Source organism: Macrobrachium nipponense, chromosome 34 (genome assembly GCF_015104395.2).
Source record: "Macrobrachium nipponense isolate FS-2020 chromosome 34, ASM1510439v2, whole genome shotgun sequence".
NCBI lineage: Eukaryota > Metazoa > Arthropoda > Malacostraca > Decapoda > Palaemonidae > Macrobrachium > Macrobrachium nipponense.
The window spans coordinates 6,199,217-6,216,735 of NC_061095.1; the positions used below are offsets into that span (position 1 = coordinate 6,199,217).

Here is a 17,519-nt window from a genome sequence, read left to right on the forward strand (position 1 = left end):
AGAGGGATTACGAAGCCATTTTTATTTTTATTTGCAGTGGTGATTGAAGTTCGCAACTGAATAGTATATCATCAAGATATATATATATATATATATATATATATATATAGATTATATTAATTATAATATTTATATTAATATATATTATTATATATATACACCCATATATATATATATATAACTTGAAGCTTCGTTTAGCATTGTAGTTCACGAGTTAAGGTCCGACGTCTTAGATGTAGCTCAAGTAGTCAAGCTTCGAATTCAAGTATTAGACTACGCACTGTTCTGTCGGTGTCATTAGTGAAAGAAAGATCGACTTTTGTACTACGCTCTTAAAAAAAAAAAAAAAAAAGTTTCTTCGTGGATTTTGTAATGTTTGTTTATAATCTCCGTTGAATAGTTTTTATTCAGCTTCTATCCTCGTTCGTATGACGAACACGGCTTAGAAAATATGTCAACTTGCTAAGTAAGCTTCTATGTTAGAGAATGCACAAGATTTAAATATAGCTGGGAGTGTAGAATTGTTTCTCTGCCATTATGTTTCGTGTACAATGGGTAGTGTGCGTCATGAATTCGCGAGGCGTGCATGAATGAATAGCACCATCACCGTGGGCAACGCCCCTGCTTATTAGTTAACAAGATCAACGCACGGAAATACCTTCAAAAATCTAAACTATATGTACACACACTGCTCTGATTTTCTCTGTCCCTTGCACTACCCCTACCACCATTTACAGATCCCACGGATGTTGGGTATCGCTTACAGTGTGACGTGTACGGCAATTCGAAGACTTTCAAGGTTCCTTTCAGCGCCACTGAGACCCCTAAACTTGCATAGCTCTCGGCATTTTTCCTTTTTGTACGTCCCTTTTTTCCCTCCCTTGAATAGGACTTGCCAGTTGCTTTGGCTTTACCTGGCTTCACTCCTCAACTCATGTGAGAAATTCCCTGTAAATAGTCGCGTTAAGTACCAGATAATAGTGATAATAACAGTTGTAATGATGGATATATGGAAATGTTGATAAACTCAAGCGCTCTGGGTTGTTATTGAGCTAATGCATCCTCTGTATATATCCTTGAAAGAAACATGTAGAATAATAACTGGTGATCCTTAGCGGGGTCATATTTCCTGTCATTATTGTGGTAGTATTATTTTGTCTGTACCAGGTTTAGTTGTTTCTTGACGGTACGTTTCTTGGAAGGCTGACTGATCCACCTCAGGACACTGAATATCGATGTTATCGAAATACTGTGCGTTTGATAATCCTGCTCTATGCATACGATGTATTGCACTGTGCACTAAGAGACCTGACTAAATTTACAACCTATTTAGAGTCCTAAGAAGAAATAATGTAATGTTCACGTTCGGCTACCGACCTCTAAGAGTAGAATGATTTCAAAATATCAGTTTAAACGGGAAAAAAAATCACCGACTTGAAAAATAAACAGGAATGGCACAAGTCTTGAGGAGAACTCTATTAGCTAGGTGGTGAGCAGAGAATGGAAAGCAGTGAAGCATAATCATTTGAAAAGGCAAGAGAGAGAATGGAATGAGAGTGAGACAACTTAAAAAATGATCCAAAAGAGGCTTATATGATAGACGCGCGGCTGCTACAAGTCTGAGACTGACAGTCTGGGGTCGGGAGTCTCGGGACACCCAAGGTCAGGGGAGGATTTGGCAGAGGAGGATGGAAATGTAGAGTAACAAGGGAAAGGGATAGGGCTTGGAGGAATGGGATGAGGCCATGCTTAATGGAAGGGGGTTGATTGGAAGGGAGATACGGGGGTGGTGCTCGGCCGTCAGACAAGTCTGGCCCATAAGCCAGTGACAGCTTTGGTATTTGTGAAAGAGAAAAGCGAGGAGGAGAGTAAATCCGGGGATTTCCCGGGGTGTTTTTCCTTGAATTTAGCTTTAGGTCCGCTGGTCGTAGAGAGAGAGAGGTGTTTTAACCCCGTTGCTTTTTCATTCGGTGTAATATGGGTGTTTTTACGGAGTAATATGTTATGGGTGTTTTTACGTCAAGGTTGGTGCTGGTTTTTGCAGTATTTTCGGAACCGTTGGTATGCAGCGATCGTATTGTTACATTAAAACACCGGTGGTGTTGCTAAAGGAAACTAGTGATTAGAATTATTTCTTGTTGCGAGTTCTATATTGCAAACCCTTATATCTCCCTCACCTTTCGTGCATGTTTGCATGTGCACAGTATATATGTGTGTTAAAGTTGCAGTTAGAAAAGTTATATAGCTTATGTTCTTTTGTCAGCATGAAGAGAACGACTGGTTTCGTATGCCTTCATCGACAAAAGATCAGATATATTTTTTTTGAGACGCAGGCTTATGAAACAAGCAAAATATAAATTTTATGCCCGTTTAGTGAGCAATGGATCCCGATAGCTCGATAACTCTGTTGATAACTCTTAATCCCAGGGAGACAAACAGGAGGAGGAGAAGGAGGAGTAGGAGGAGGATACATGACCCGTATTTCGAGTGTTTAAAATAGTCTCATTACCTGGTATAGAGGGGGACTTACGTGTCACTGTCAAACAATAGGGTAAAGGATGCTGCTTGTTATCTCCTGTGTGAACGTTCATCTGCGATGGGCATGGCTCGATTATTGTATTCCATTCCTTTGCAGTCGCAAACATCCTCTCTCTCTCTCTCTCTCTCTCTCTCTCTCTCTCTCTCTCTCTCTCTCTCTCTCTGGCTGAGAATTTTAATCCAATTCAATGCGGTCAGTAAGGCCATTTTTCTGTCTGTCAGTCTCTCTCTCATGCATCTTAATCCAATTCAATGCAGTTGGCAAACTTTCTCTCTTTCATCGTGCATTTTAATTCAATTGAATGATGTCAGTGGAACCTTATCTCTCTCTCTCTCTCTCTCTCTCTCTCTCTCTCTCTCTCTCTCTCTCTTCTCTCTCTCTCTCTCAGTATATTCAGATGGCTATGTTTTCATTTCGTTAGTCTCGCCTCCCACAACCGCAAGTACCACTCGTTTACACAATGCATTTGAAAAACTGCATAATTCCTTTAGCAGGATATTATCGTTAAGTGCAATTTCCTTTCACAATTTGTGTAATTGAACTGCCTTGAGAGTTTATACACTCAGTGCTGGCACAAGCCGGATGTTGTTATGTATATTATCATCATCGTGGTCGTAATTATATAGTTTGACGAGACCACCGAGTCATTTCTAGGATGATGGGGCTTCAGCGAAGGATGTATTGCAATTCTAATGGCGAGGGGCTAATTAGAGCAAGGTATTGTTAACGAGGTTGGACAGGACAGACAGGTAGGAGGAGGCCAAAGGAAGCAAATGAAAAGGGCAGGACAAAATAATGCATGCGGGGCTGAAGGGATGCTGCACTGAACATACGGTACCCGGCAGTCAACACAGAGAGAGAGAGAGACGAGAGCATGAGTTTTTAAATGTTAGGTGGGTTCTTCCTTTTCTTGGCAAAAAAAAAAAAATTTTTTTTCCAGTATTAATTTGTGATTGGGGAAAAGTAGGGGGACGGGAAAAAAACGGGGAAAAAAAAAGGGGGGGGTTGGTCAGCGTTTCGATTTAAACGGGGAGGGGGGGACAGGCCCTAAAAGGTTTGCCGGTTTATATATTGTGGTTGAAGTATGACGAAAGTCAGCGTCGATTTACGAGGAGCCCTAGTGCGTAAATAATAATTGGGACATTTTCTTTTATTTTTAGGTAAGAGTGAAACGTACGGTACCGGTGTCTGTCAAGGTAAGGCACCATGTTGTAATGTTGAGTGTATGTATAAGTTATCTATTGCTTGTACAGATTAACAATATCATTGACTAGAGTAAAGCTAGTGGTTGTTGCTAGGAGCTCAGATGTGTGTTGTGATTTTTACGTCACAGCAGAATGCATTTTTCCCTCATACATCAAGTCAACCGTCATACATTTTGTCTGCAGTGTCAAGCACAAGGACAGATGATTTATTGAGTCACTTCTTACGACGTAAATTGCACTCAATTGTTGACTACGAGCTGAAGCTGCCATTTCATAGAAAGAACCTTATTATGGCGAATGTCGAGCTTTGTTTTGCTTCGTCGAGGGAAGTTTGATCTTGCGCGAGTGATTGGTGGGTTTCGGACAGTGATTTGGTGTGACATTTCGCGTTGCACGTCTTAAAGGGAAAATTCACGACTGCAGAGACCTACAAGAGAGTGGAGGTCGCTTAGAGAGAGAGAGAGAGAGAGAGAGAGAGAGAGAGAGAGAGAGAGAGAGAGAGAGAGAGAGAGAGAGAGAAAACACCATCATGGACGCCAGAAGTTAACATTTGATAAAGTTGAAATGATATATAAATAAATGGGTGCATGTGTATAAGTGTGTAAAGCACTGAGAATATTTGGTGGAAGGATGCTTGCATGCACTTCATCAATGTTGGATTTGGTCACTTCCTGGATGGGTGACTACAGCTAGGTGCGACAGATCCTTTCGGCACATAAACTCTGACTAGCCTTGTGGGAGAGGGATAATCATATTATCTCAGGTTCCATACTCACAAACAGAGGGATAATTCCCTCTGATGATAAGAAAGAAATTATATATGATATTATATATATATATAGATATATATATATATATATAATATCTATATAGCATATAATATATATATATAAATTAACATATATAATATATTATCATATATTATATTATATAAGATATATTATATAACTCAATATATGTATGTATGGTATTGTATGTATATCAGCATGGAATTTGGGATGATGTTATCAGCCTTCCCACACAATTGTGAAAGAACCCATTCGCAGGGGCGTCGAACACATTTATAACATATATATAATGATGGCTTTGTAAAATTTATAAAGCTATTTTCATTGAGATGCAGTCGGTTTCATAATTAATTCCTTTTCGGCGTCGGTAACCCTGGCATTTGAGACGCCAGATAAACCAGGAAAATGAATTCTGTGTTCTTAACTGATTTTACGAGAGCCAGTTTTGAAAGGTCGAATATACCTTCGCGTTAGCTTTCGTTGTTAGAACAAAATAGGATTTAAGTGCTAGTGAATTCTTTGAAAAGGTGTAAATGGAAATTAATGTTCGTGTGTCCTGCCCTGAAGGACTCTTACTTGGCAGCCCCTAGACTAGTGCTAATTTTGGACCCCATTCTTGTTTTTTGCATCTGATTTTCCGTAACAAACCGTTACGCAACAGTTGTATGTATGAATACACAAAATCTCCTAATCACTAAAATTGATGCGTATTTTTCCAGAATTCTTAACTACTTGTTACTGTCCTAAAATAATTGAACTTGCATTTTAATAATTTATGTATATTTGTTTTATCTGTGTTATTTTACTTTTCTAACAACTAATATCTTTCTGCAATTCCTATTATCATCTGTAACTTTAAAACAGAAAGCCGTGTTCTTTGGAAACTTGAATTTCAAGTCTTTGGCCCCTGTAGGATTGTTCCATACGAATAAAGGTTAACCTTCCGAATAATAATAATTATAACGTTTAATTGGTTATTGGTTATTAATATTCATCATTATCGCTGTGAAATATTGCGTTTTTAAAGCAACAACCACCAGTGTTTTGCGTTAATCGAAGCACGTACTTGTGGCTTTGTTTTGGCGTTACGAAGGGGAACTTTGGCACGGACGGTGTGACTTAATTGTATAACGCTGAGTTTTTACGTGTTTGGCCCCTGTCCGGTGAAGAGCGGTGGCCAATTGAGAATGTTTGCTCTCTCTCTCTCTCTCTCTCTCTCTCTCTCTCTCTCTCTCTCTCTCTCTCTCTCTCTCTCTCTCTCTCTCTCTCTCTCTCTCTGATGAACAGCCACAGAAAACCATTGATAGTGAATTCACAATTCTTTGGAAATAACTTACCCCCAAATGAATTAAACATGATAGTTGGGAGTTATACGTGAGGTAAAGTGAACTCGCTCTTCGGTAGTGGGTTGTTGTAGTTTACAAAATCTGAGATTTGAAGTCTAGACAAAATGGATGCTTACCAGTTTTCACACCGTCATTATAAGTAAATTCATTTCGTTTTATTTAAAGACATGACTTGTTATCCATTTGTTCTGATTAAATTTGTCAGGACAATTTAATCCAGCGTAGTCTCTGATTTAATGGAGTAATAGAAAACGAAATCGTGATAAGAGCATTTAGAAAAACTGGTATTATTGGATGGGGGACTATGCTAGACTACCAACACCTGTCGTTGGAGGCCTTCCAATCCTTAAGAGTTACGCAAGTAGAAGGGAGGGGAAAACATATTTTGTTGGAGAGGGTGTGACTTGAAATAGTCGGATAATTGTATTATCAGGCGTAGACTTAAGAAGTGGCCCATGTTGCCTTTTGCGTACGATTATATTTATTATAATTTAAAGATTTTGTGACCTATCCATTGGACTATTGACTTACCACCCGGCTGGAATTGTAAACTATGTGAAATAGATAGCTATACATACTTACAGAGAGAGAGAGAGAGAGAGAGAGAGAGGCTTACAAGGAGTTACAAGGATTAGGATGTCTCAAAGACTAGTTAGTCCATCTGAGGAGACATCGTGTGCTCACTTAGAGAGAGAGAGAGGGGGGGGGGGGGGGGGGGGGGCGGATTAAAACAGTAAGTAATGGAAGGGAATGTGCAGATCTGTAAGAGGATTGATTTGGTAGCCAAGAAGAAAGTGATAGAAAACTAAGGCAGATAATAAAATAAAAGCGAATAGGAGAAGTTGTTACACATGAAAATAAATGCCACGAGGTCTTTTTTGGTCAATTATATGAAGGGTTAGTGTTTTGGAAGTTTTCAGCACAAGGTTCGTCTGATCTATCGGTTAAGATATGAAGATTTCAGCGGCCGTTGTACTGCTTTTTCTCAGGAGTCTTTCCCTTTCATGAAAACAGCCGTCAGAATTTCTTCATTTTGTCCTTCAGTTGGATCTTAAGGCCTCTCCACACTAGGAAACATTGTTTGCAAACAATGTTTCCTAGTGTGGAGAGGCCTTTAGGGTTTGCAGTGACAAGCGTATCCAAAAAATGTGAAGAAATCGAGGACTTAAGAAGGCTTTGTGTTTATTACAATTACGCGCACGCGTGTATATTTATAATATTGATATAATATAAATATAATATATATCCATATATATATAAATATATATATATATGTATGTGTGTGTATGTATGTGTGTGTGTGGGTAGGTGTGTAAGTCAATTATTGTCAAGTTAATTATTTTAGATTTTCATTCCACTCGATGATTTGTTGGTTACAAGTCAATAACTTTTCAGGAATATATAAATACATTATGTTTCAAGAAGTTAATTTTTTTAAATTAATTTTTTTTTAAACTGCCACCTCGCGAGCTTCCGTATAAATTCACTAATGTATGTATATGAGTATGAAATTTTATCAATACGGTAATTTTATCAGATGCTAAAATATGAAATAAATAATAAAAAAAAATATTTCGCCTACTTATAATTTTTTGAAGAAATAGAAATTAGAGAAGATATAGCGTGACTGAACCCTATGATGATACAAAGCCCCACCAGACCACTACACCATCATTAGCTGTTTGGAGGTTTTGAACCTCGGGTTTAAATTGAGGATTATGAGACGTACTGCTCTTTCGAAGTTAGAAACATAACATAAAGGTTTGCAGCAGCTCTCCTCCTCCTCCTCCTCCTCCTCCCCTCTCCTCCTCCTCCTCCTCCTCTTTCCCCTTTATCTCTCCATTATTCAATTTCTTTAAGAAGGGACATTGCGAATTGAAGCTCAAGACCGGGTTGTATTGTGTGCACCGAAGCGTTCCGGATGATTACATGTCTTCATAGCATGGAGGAGCGTTTTGCCTTTTATCCTCCCCTTTCACGACTCCATTTGTAAAATCACCGGGGGATATCCCCGCTCGTCTAATGCTTATTCTGGTACAGAATAACTTATCGTTTGAAATTGGTAAATTCTCTCTCTCTCTCTCTCCTCTCTCTCTCTCTCTCTTTGTGACCAAATGCTAAAGATGTTACAGGAATGTATCCAGTTACTATGTTTTAAAATAATTTTTAACATAAAGCTGATATAAAGATATATTTGAAGGGGATTTACTTAAAGGGCTCAGGTCGTGGTTTTCTCTAATGATGTTAAACTATACTCGTTTTTTTTTCATCTGTCCACCCGCCTGTGGTGTTTGCGCATGGTAACACTGCGTCCCGGGCTCTAGATAGTTACATTAAGCTTACATTCAACAATAATAACAATATCCTATTTCGAATATTAACGGTGTAATTCCCATACAGTAAATTATTAAAACACTTTTCAGTTGCAAATGTACACCCAGATATCCTTTTATTTACTTAAAACTTACACAAAGCGTAACTATCTAAAGCCAGGGACGCATTGTTACCATACGCAAACACCACAGGCGGGTGGACAGATGAAAAAAAAAAGAGTATAGGGATTATCATGCAAGTCATGTTACACATTCTACCTGCTTGTCGTTGTTTTATTTTTTTTATTAGCAACTTGATATACGTCGATTAATGTCACAGAGACCTCCTCACGTCAACAAGTGATGAATCAAGGGAATGAGGTATTCCTTTCAGGAGAAGCTTACATGACAGTTTAATTGCATTTTTCATATGCACTCATAATAAGAAAAGTGCTCTGAATAGTATTGCGTTGTTGGAAATGTAAACGTTTTAGAAGTCCAGAGAAATTCAAGTAGAATGAGAGAGAATCCATTCGTAATTCTCTCTCTCTCTCTCTCTCTCTCTCTCTCTCCTCTCTCTCTCTCTCTCTCTCTCTCTCTCAGCAGATATAAATGTTGGGGTTAAAAAGAATGAACTAGATGAAACGAAACATGAATGTTGTATATTCTGATAAAAGTCTTGTGCTTTTAATAATGTGCTAAAAACAAGTATAAAATTCACCGTGATGCGATCCTGATTAGACAAGCACAAATGCACGCAAATAATGTACATACATACAATGAAGGCAGATGAAGCACACCAACAGGTCAAGGAACTCATATTTATTAGGTTGCAACGATTCGAAGCCAACCAGCAGGCCTCATTTTCAAGCTACAAAGTAACGATATCTAATTAGCACAATAAAATTAAATTAATATCTTGTAGTGATTAGATATTGTTACTTTGTAGCTTGAAAATGAGGCCTGGTGGTTGGCTTCGAAACGTTGCAACCTAATAAATATGAGTTCCTTGACCTGTTGGTGTGCGTCCCCTGCCTTCATTGTATTGTTGGGTTTAGAGAAACCTCCGCCTGTTGAATATACATACATACACACATACACGCACTGTACGTGTACGTGTTCATGTGGTTGACTTTATGTAAATAGTTAGTAAGCCTAGGTTCGAAACGCGTGCTTTCGTTTGTGCTTGTATCGGTGGGAGGGGAACGTATACAGTAAGGCAAACCGTTTGATCTGGAATCGGAAGGGAAGACCATGAGCGGGTGTGCACTGACCAAGCTCACGTTCCCACCGTCTGTGCGTGGATATTGCTTCAATATGCGCACGTGAGTTGATTGTAGAGGGGTCAGCGAGGAAAAGTGGATGGTCAAGAGGGAAGTGTGCTTCATTGATGACGTAAGCTGGTTATAGGGTTCCTCTATGATTGTTTAGGTCGTTCTGTTTTGAAGAGGGAGGGGTTAGTCGTTCCTCTGTTAGGCAAGGTTGAGAGCACTTGATGGATGTGTGACTCAGCTTTTGAGGTGTCGGCGATGTGAAGGAAAATGGGCCTTTGCCACGATTGGAGCCGCCGGCGGTTTAAGTGATCGCTATTTAGTTTGGCAGCCGTCATAAATGTCGTCAAAATATGTCACCCTTAGACAAAAGCACCGCTTGTTTTACACGTCTGTGGAGAGTATTTATTGATACTGTCGCGCCCGAAACCAGCTTCTCGACTCCATTAAATTCTATTCAGCATCTAATCGAGCTGGTTGTCAAACTGCAGTTTTCTCAAGAAGTTGAAGAAAAGGACTATTCACGTCACTCGACATGCATCACCAGTGCATCAGAATAACATTGCTATAAAACTACAAATATCTTGGGTATGCAAATGCCGCCAAATACCACCCCGTAGAAGGTATGCCATTCGACACCACCCGATTGAGTTTTGTTCAGCCGGTGGCACTCCAGTGAAGCATGAAGGCCCTGGGTGATTTGGAGAGAAGAGAGAGAGAGAGAGAGGGGGGGGGGGGGTTGCCTGTTGTGACGTAAAGGAATAAAGTTCTAGCATTGAGCGGCCTTATTTTCATTGTTAGTGCCACATTAGGTCTGATGATTTCTCAATGAAATTCAACTGAATAATGGAGGTTAATTTGCAAGATCTGTTATTCATGGGCATTGTGGAGTCGTATGCAGAACACGTCTGGTGCCTGTTGCTCTGATCGGTAGCCAACTTGTGAAGGTTAAAAACAAGTCGATAAAGAATGTGAACGACATGGAGAATATAAATTTTAGTTAATGAATGCATGTCAGACTAAGCTATTCCACTTCACTTTTGAGGGAATGTTGTGCATACAATTTCTCCAGTAATATCACACGCGCGCGCGCGCGCGTGCGTTTGTGTAATTTACTGTAGAAATTTTATGCACAACATTCTCTCAAAAGTGAAGTGGAATAGCTTAGTCTGGTATCATTTATTAACACACACACACACACACACAAATATATATATATATATATATATATATATATATATATATATATATATATATATATGTGTGTGTGGTGTGTGTGTGTGTGTGTGTGTGTGTGTGTGTGTGTGTGTGTGTGTGTGTGTGCTTGCGTGATATGTACGAGTATGTGTAACACCATGAAGAGTCCAACCCCCGTACGGCCTAAGGGGCTTTACTTAAATTCTGCCTCTCGCCTTTCGTTGATTTTCACAACTAGTGCCTTTTTAAAGAAACAGATCGTTCATCTTGAAGCACTTTTCCATTACTTTCTGTAGCCTATTGAGGATTGACAACTCGATGTTATCGTCACGACTGTCGCAAGGGTGACGCATCTCTGGCCACCTTTCATTTTGTACCTTTGCTTTGACTTCCAGCTTCCAATCATCGGACCTTGATTTAGTCTTCGCGTATTTTACTAAACATTCTAGTTTATTTATGACTGATTTCGCTTCAAAAACCGCGAATCATTCATCAGTACGTTCTGGACTCTTGTTCATGACTTGGCAAAAATCTCCCCTCCAGCATTTTCCCCTGTTTTTCTGTTGTTATTAATGACCATGCATCTCTTTAAACGGTATTTTCATCTTTTTCATCTCACCCGGGATATTTTCCCTAAGCATATATATGCCCTAACCCTTATACCACTGAATGCCTTGCTTGGTCACCAGTACCAGGTTTATATATGTTTGTGTGTGTGTGTATGTATGTATGGTTATGTGTATATATATATCTATATATATATATATATATATATATATATATATATATTATATATATATATATAGATATATATATATACACACACACACACACATTTGTGTGGGTTGTTGTTTAAAAGAGGCTGCCTGATAATGAAATCCACGTCTCTCAGATTCCTAATAAAAAGAGACACGTGGGATTTCACTGGACCACGAGGACAAGTAGAGTATGGTCTACATAACGCTGTATGGCTTCCGAGAGCTTCCCGCAAATGGTTCAACATGCACAGCTGCTTTGGCTATAGAGCTCTCTCTAGGTTAGGTGAATAGCTTAACACACGTGCGCTTGATTTTGAATAGTAAACGTATGTGTGCGTGCGTATATATTCGTGCGCGACACACACACACACACACTATGAAAACATCCTCTTCTTCATCTGTTGAAATATGAATCCTAAATTATTGTTATTGTTGTATTCTATAGTTTTGTTATAATTGCATTTTTTTGGTTATATCCATCCTGGATTTGGAGAGTAAACCACCTTAGACATCAAAACAAATATCATCCCATCGTTATTTGTAAGCCTAAGAGATCACTTGTAAGAGTACATACTACATGGTCACGTGTTGCACATGCCGCTCGGGAAACTCTGGTTGTCAGTAAAGCACTTGCTAGACCGGAATAACAAGTGCTGTTTCGGTTTCTTTTTATGTCAAGTTTTGTTGTTTGATTGTGACATGTACACCGGTAATGGACTTCTGGGAATGACGGTAAATAATGTTCAACTTAGAATTGATCGTTCTGTTTACTTTATTTATTTATAATAATTTATGTTTTTAGATATATATTTGCACGGTTGATCTAAGTAGTTCACGGACTATATTGATGATATGCAATAGGTATAATTTATGATTTAAAAAGAAATTAATTTCTTGTCCTAAAATTAGCAGTTAATTCCAAGTTATTGATGAGTTACCATGATCATGTGAACAGTAAATAGAAACGCTGAGGTTCAGGTGCGTCCTGTATTTAAAATCACTTTATGAAATTATTAATTGGACTTTTATTTTTATTTTTGCGTTTATCGAGTGTATTAATGATCTGCTCAACATTTCGTGCGTCACCAGTTACATTTTATTTATGGTTATCTTTACTAGTTTGTGAAACATTGAAAGATGAACAATTGCGATTCACCACTTCCGAGATTAGCATATAAATATATTCCTATTTTAAGATATTTTTCCATTCAATCGCAGTGTATTCATTTCAAATCTCAACTAGCAGCTGAGATCGGTTATGTCCATTTCTCATTGTTTGTTTATTGTTTTTTTTATTTTTTGCTGAAGTTCTATGAAAGTTTCCCTTGAGTAAGACTTCATCTTCATGAAGTTTTTTTTTAGCGAAAGAGAAATGAGGCAATATCGCCAGTATATATATACTCACTTGAAATGGTGTCCTGTAACAGACGAAAATCCGGGTTTAGATGGATCTTGGTTTGGTGTGCTTCCACCCGCGACTGTGTATCTGTAAAAAGTAAGAAATGGTAAATTGTTAAGTAAATATACATATTAATTGCACATATCGGCTTTACAGGTATTTAAAGTGCGTAATGCGAATTTAATTTATAAGTATCATTATTGTAAAATATTGATATATTATTGAATATTTCCAAATATCAGTATATATAAAGAATATTCTTATTACTGAGTATATTGTATAGTGGACATCATTCTTATTCGATAGATTAAAAAATAACGAATGTACGAAGAAACTTAAAGCAGGACTGAGAAAATGGATCGCTTGTACGACCAAATTACAGTAATTTGCCTAACTGTTGGGATTCCGTTATTTTGCTTACAAACTCGGCCAGCATATGATTTAGCAACGGTAATAGAAAGATGAAGGCCCACTTCCTTATTACGACCCAGTTTTTGTTTTTATTTTTCTAGTGATTTTCCAAGACAGGTTTCGGGGCTTTAATTTTGTTCACAGTCGTTACTAAATACGATAAGACATTATGGGAACCATCTTAGCGTCGTTGAATAAATTGGTCTTAATACTATTCTGTTCTTATCTGAGAGAGAGAGAGAGAGAGAGAGAGAGAGTAAACGCATTTAAATTTGGACGTACGTCTGAAATTACACTTAAAGTTCCAAAAGTGCTTTTAAATAATTAGGTAACGAATTGTTTTTCTTATCGTAGATTGCCAGATATCGGGTATTACCTGGAACACGTTTTCTTAGAACTTGAGCATACTGACATAGTACGTGGATTTCTTGTTTTACTTTTCAAGAGGCCGCTGAGTCGTTCAAAAGTAGGTCTTTGAGATAACATGTTACTGGTTATTCCTCTCATTATTTCCGTGGATTGCTTTGGATGAGTGAGGGGGAGGGAGCGGAGAGGCCTGGTTGGATTTGCAGTAGAGAAAGATACTTTCAATTGTTGAAGAGGCATCAAGGCACCCGATCCCTTAGCATAGGGATAGCGCTGTTGATGAATGATTGCCTACTATTGATGAAGAGGATTGCCTACTATTGATGAAGATGATTGCCTACTGTTGATGAAGATGATTGCCTACTGTTGATGAAGATGATTGCCTACTGTTTGATGAGATGATTTAATTTTTTAAAGAGATAATAAAAAAAATTTCCTCGTTATTTGAGTCGAACTGATCGTATATAATACACAGGCATTTTGAATTATATTTTAAAAATTGGCTCATTTGAAAGAAGTTACTCGAATTAATATGAAAACTATATATATATATATATATATATATATATATATATATATATATATATATAATATTAACATTTGAGTGGCAAATGTCGTTTAATGTCCAAATCGTGTATTGACTATTATTCCCCTTCGGTGATAATCCCGAGATACAGCGAATTGCGTATTGATCGACATTTGTAAGTTAAATTTTATGAATATAAAAATGTCACCGTTTGATAAAAAATTCATACTTATTACTCTATATATATATATATATATATATATATATATATATATATATATATATATATATATATATATATATAGATATATATATATGTTTACATGTGTTTTATCAACTAAGATAAAGTGGAATAACGGAGTAAGTAAAGGATGTTGAAACATGGAAGAAAAGAGGGGAAAGATATGGAATATCATATATATGTAAATATATAATATGGTTTAGCAACGGTAGTAGAAAGATGAAGGCCCACTATATTCTTACGACCCAGTTTTTATTTTTATTCCTCTAGTGGTTCTTCAAGACAAGTTTCGAGGCATTAATTTTGTTTGTCGTTACTACGATAAGACATCATGGCGTCGTTGAATAAACTGGTCGTAAGGCTATGCTACTCTTATTTGAGAGAGAGAGAGAGAGAGAGAGAGAGAGAGAGAGAGAGAGGCATCCATCAGAAGGTCCTGTTGTGGTATTGTGTTTTATGCCTTATTGTGAACCATAACCGTTGGAATTAGCCCTCCACAACATTAAACTGCAAGGCGATTCATATCTTACGGAGAGGCAATTCTACTAAATCATCGTCTTTGTACCGCTGAGTGCAAAGTCATCTTGACCACCTAAGAAAGATGACATAGCATTCAGCTATCTTCTCCCTCCGATTGAACCCCGATGCATCGCCCTAAAGAATGCACGTTGCAAGTGCCAGTTTTAGCCAATAAAGTTTCTTGCGTTTTCTGTAACGCAGATATTTCTATATTTCTTTTCTTTTGTATGTTAAGTCTCTCTCTCTCTCTCTCTCTCTCTCTCTCTCTCTCTCTCTCTCTCTCTCTCTCTCTCTCTCTCTCTCTCTCAAGTATTTGAATTATAAAAGTCTGTCGTTTACACCAACAGGCAACTTTTGGCATCAAAGAGACGCGATGTTTTGTCAACGAATTTCTCACGAAATGTGATATGATTTTTCTTGAGGTTTTACCAAGCCATATCTTCGGCCGGAAATTATCCTGGCGTTACGTCATTGTTTTTCCTTAGCAGACTCTTGTCGGTACTTCAAGCTTATCGGATTCGAAAAGTATAATCGCTTCTGTCGTCACGTTTTGGTTGTGATAGAATATCAAGGCGGTTATCGATTTATAGATTCAGGACGGACCTTTTTAAACGGCTCAAATATTTTGCTCATTTAAAATAACGCATGTTAAGTAACTTCCAATTGTTGGAATAATTGGTTCTAGTAGCACAGTGATTTATTATTTTCATTAATTTTTTGAGTGTAAAAAATAATAATAAAAATAATGAATCACTGTGCTACTAGTACTAATTATTCCAACAATTGTAAGTTATTTAACATGCGTTATTTTAATGAGCAAAAAAAATTTTAGCCGTTTAAATATGTCCGTCCTGAATCTATATTATTATTATTATTTTATTATTATTATTATTATTATTAATTTATGCTATCATAGCTTGTAATAAGCAGCACTCATTTGTCACAAAAAAAAAAGGCTTCAGTTTATATTATGCGTTGTTGAGATTCAACCCCGCAAATATCAAACACACAAACAGAAGTGTCTGAAACAGAAAGAAATTTGACCTGAGGTATCAAGTCATCTTCAATGGCTTGTATTCCAGTTTCATTGTTTTTTGTTACCTTCGTTTCTCTTGAGGACAATCGATCTGTCTTTCTTTGCTATCAAAAGAATCACCCACAGGATCTTCCTCTTCGCAAAAAAGAAAAAAAAAAAAAGTCCTCTCACGTTCCATTGCTATTAAATCCACGTGGTTTCAGTGGTATGCTTGTTTGCCTGTGGTATTTTATAGCAAGATTTTGCGTGGTTGCAGTGGTTTCTTTTCATTTCGCATCATGGTTGTATCTTATGTTTTCATTCATGTAATATTTTTGTAGATTTCGTATTCTGATCTATATATATAAATATAAATTATATATAATTATGTATATAAATTAAGTGTAAACATACTAGTTACGTAAAAGTAAAACCCACAAGTAGACTCTTAGCACACAATCATATTAACCCGGTAAGCTGTAAAGACCTACTTACATGAATTAATTTTAACAAAGGAGAGACTCTTATATTAAAGATATAGCACTGCGAGACAGTTCCCATTGGTGGAGAGTGAACGACATGAGGGTATGATTAGAGCAGCTGATGCTTGCGTGATCTTTACAAAGAAGATGGATTAAGACGCTTCATAAAAGTGAAGTTTGATGGACGGAACAGGGCTTACGATGAAGCTACGGCAAACTGCCATTTAGTCCTGACAATAGCAACTGAAATGGAGTCAAAGAATCAAAGGAGGAAATTGGACAATGTGTCGTATGTTTTTTAATATCTGTCGAAAGGAAACGGGAGACATATTCATATTTAAGGATGATGACTGATGAGGGATTCTACCAAATTTCCGACAGGACCTGAATTTGATCTTTCTAAGGTGTTAATCACAGTACTCCTAGATTTCACTTGTCTGTTTGAATTCAAAATTCTATTCGTATGATGCTAGAGGGGAACGAGGGGAAATTTTTCTAGATAGTATTGAAGCTCACAGGGTTCCGTCTGCCTCTGTTTCAGACACATACAGAGTTCATCGCTATTGTCTACAGAGGAGAGAGGTGAGCCCTACGCTAAAGTTAAGCTTTAGGTTTTTAGAGTAGAAAGATAAGAAAAAGCATCAACTGTAACAAGTTTCAGTCTTGTAAGGTAGGTCATGGGTGAAGCAGCTCAGTTATCATGGCGTTTTGCCAACCATGTCAAATCTCTCTCTCTCTCTCTCTCTCTCTCTCTCTCTCTCTCTCTCTCTCTCTCTCTCTCTCTCTCTCTCTCTCTCTCTCTCTCATATGTTTAACTGAGAATAGCACTGCATAATTGAGTGGTCTGTTGATTGACACTTAGGATACTTGTTTGCACAAGAGGCCTTTTGTTTACGGGCTGTTCCTTTTAGCAAGAGCCCGTGCTGCCATAACGCCAGCTAAGTCGTAAACAACAACAACAGGTTTTTTTGCTTGGGAAAAACTCTCTATCACGAGAATATATATTGCTCTAAGGGGTCCACAATGATAAAAAGTTAAGAGTTCGTGTATAATTTAGAAACTTTACAAAGTTTTCGAACCCTTCCCTGGGTTCATCTTCAGTCCGAATGAATGCTCAAGCATAACATGTACAGAGGTGAACTTG

At 37.6% G+C, this 17,519-nt stretch overlaps 2 protein-coding genes across 4 annotated transcripts in view; one reads left to right on the forward strand and one right to left on the reverse strand.

Annotated features, from left to right (window-relative positions):
• LOC135207870 (uncharacterized) overlaps window positions 1-17,519 on the forward strand; it is a 162,528-nt gene that overhangs the window by 55,993 nt on the left and 89,016 nt on the right. The window lies entirely within an intron of this gene.
• The window catches only part of LOC135207871 (uncharacterized), a 68,258-nt gene that overhangs the window by 12,424 nt on the left and 38,315 nt on the right, over window positions 1-17,519 (reverse strand). The window contains exon 2 of the mRNA XM_064239762.1: window positions 12,822-12,902. The gene's annotated coding sequence lies outside the window, so the exon portion shown is untranslated. The remainder of the gene's footprint in view (window positions 1-12,821; window positions 12,903-17,519) is intronic.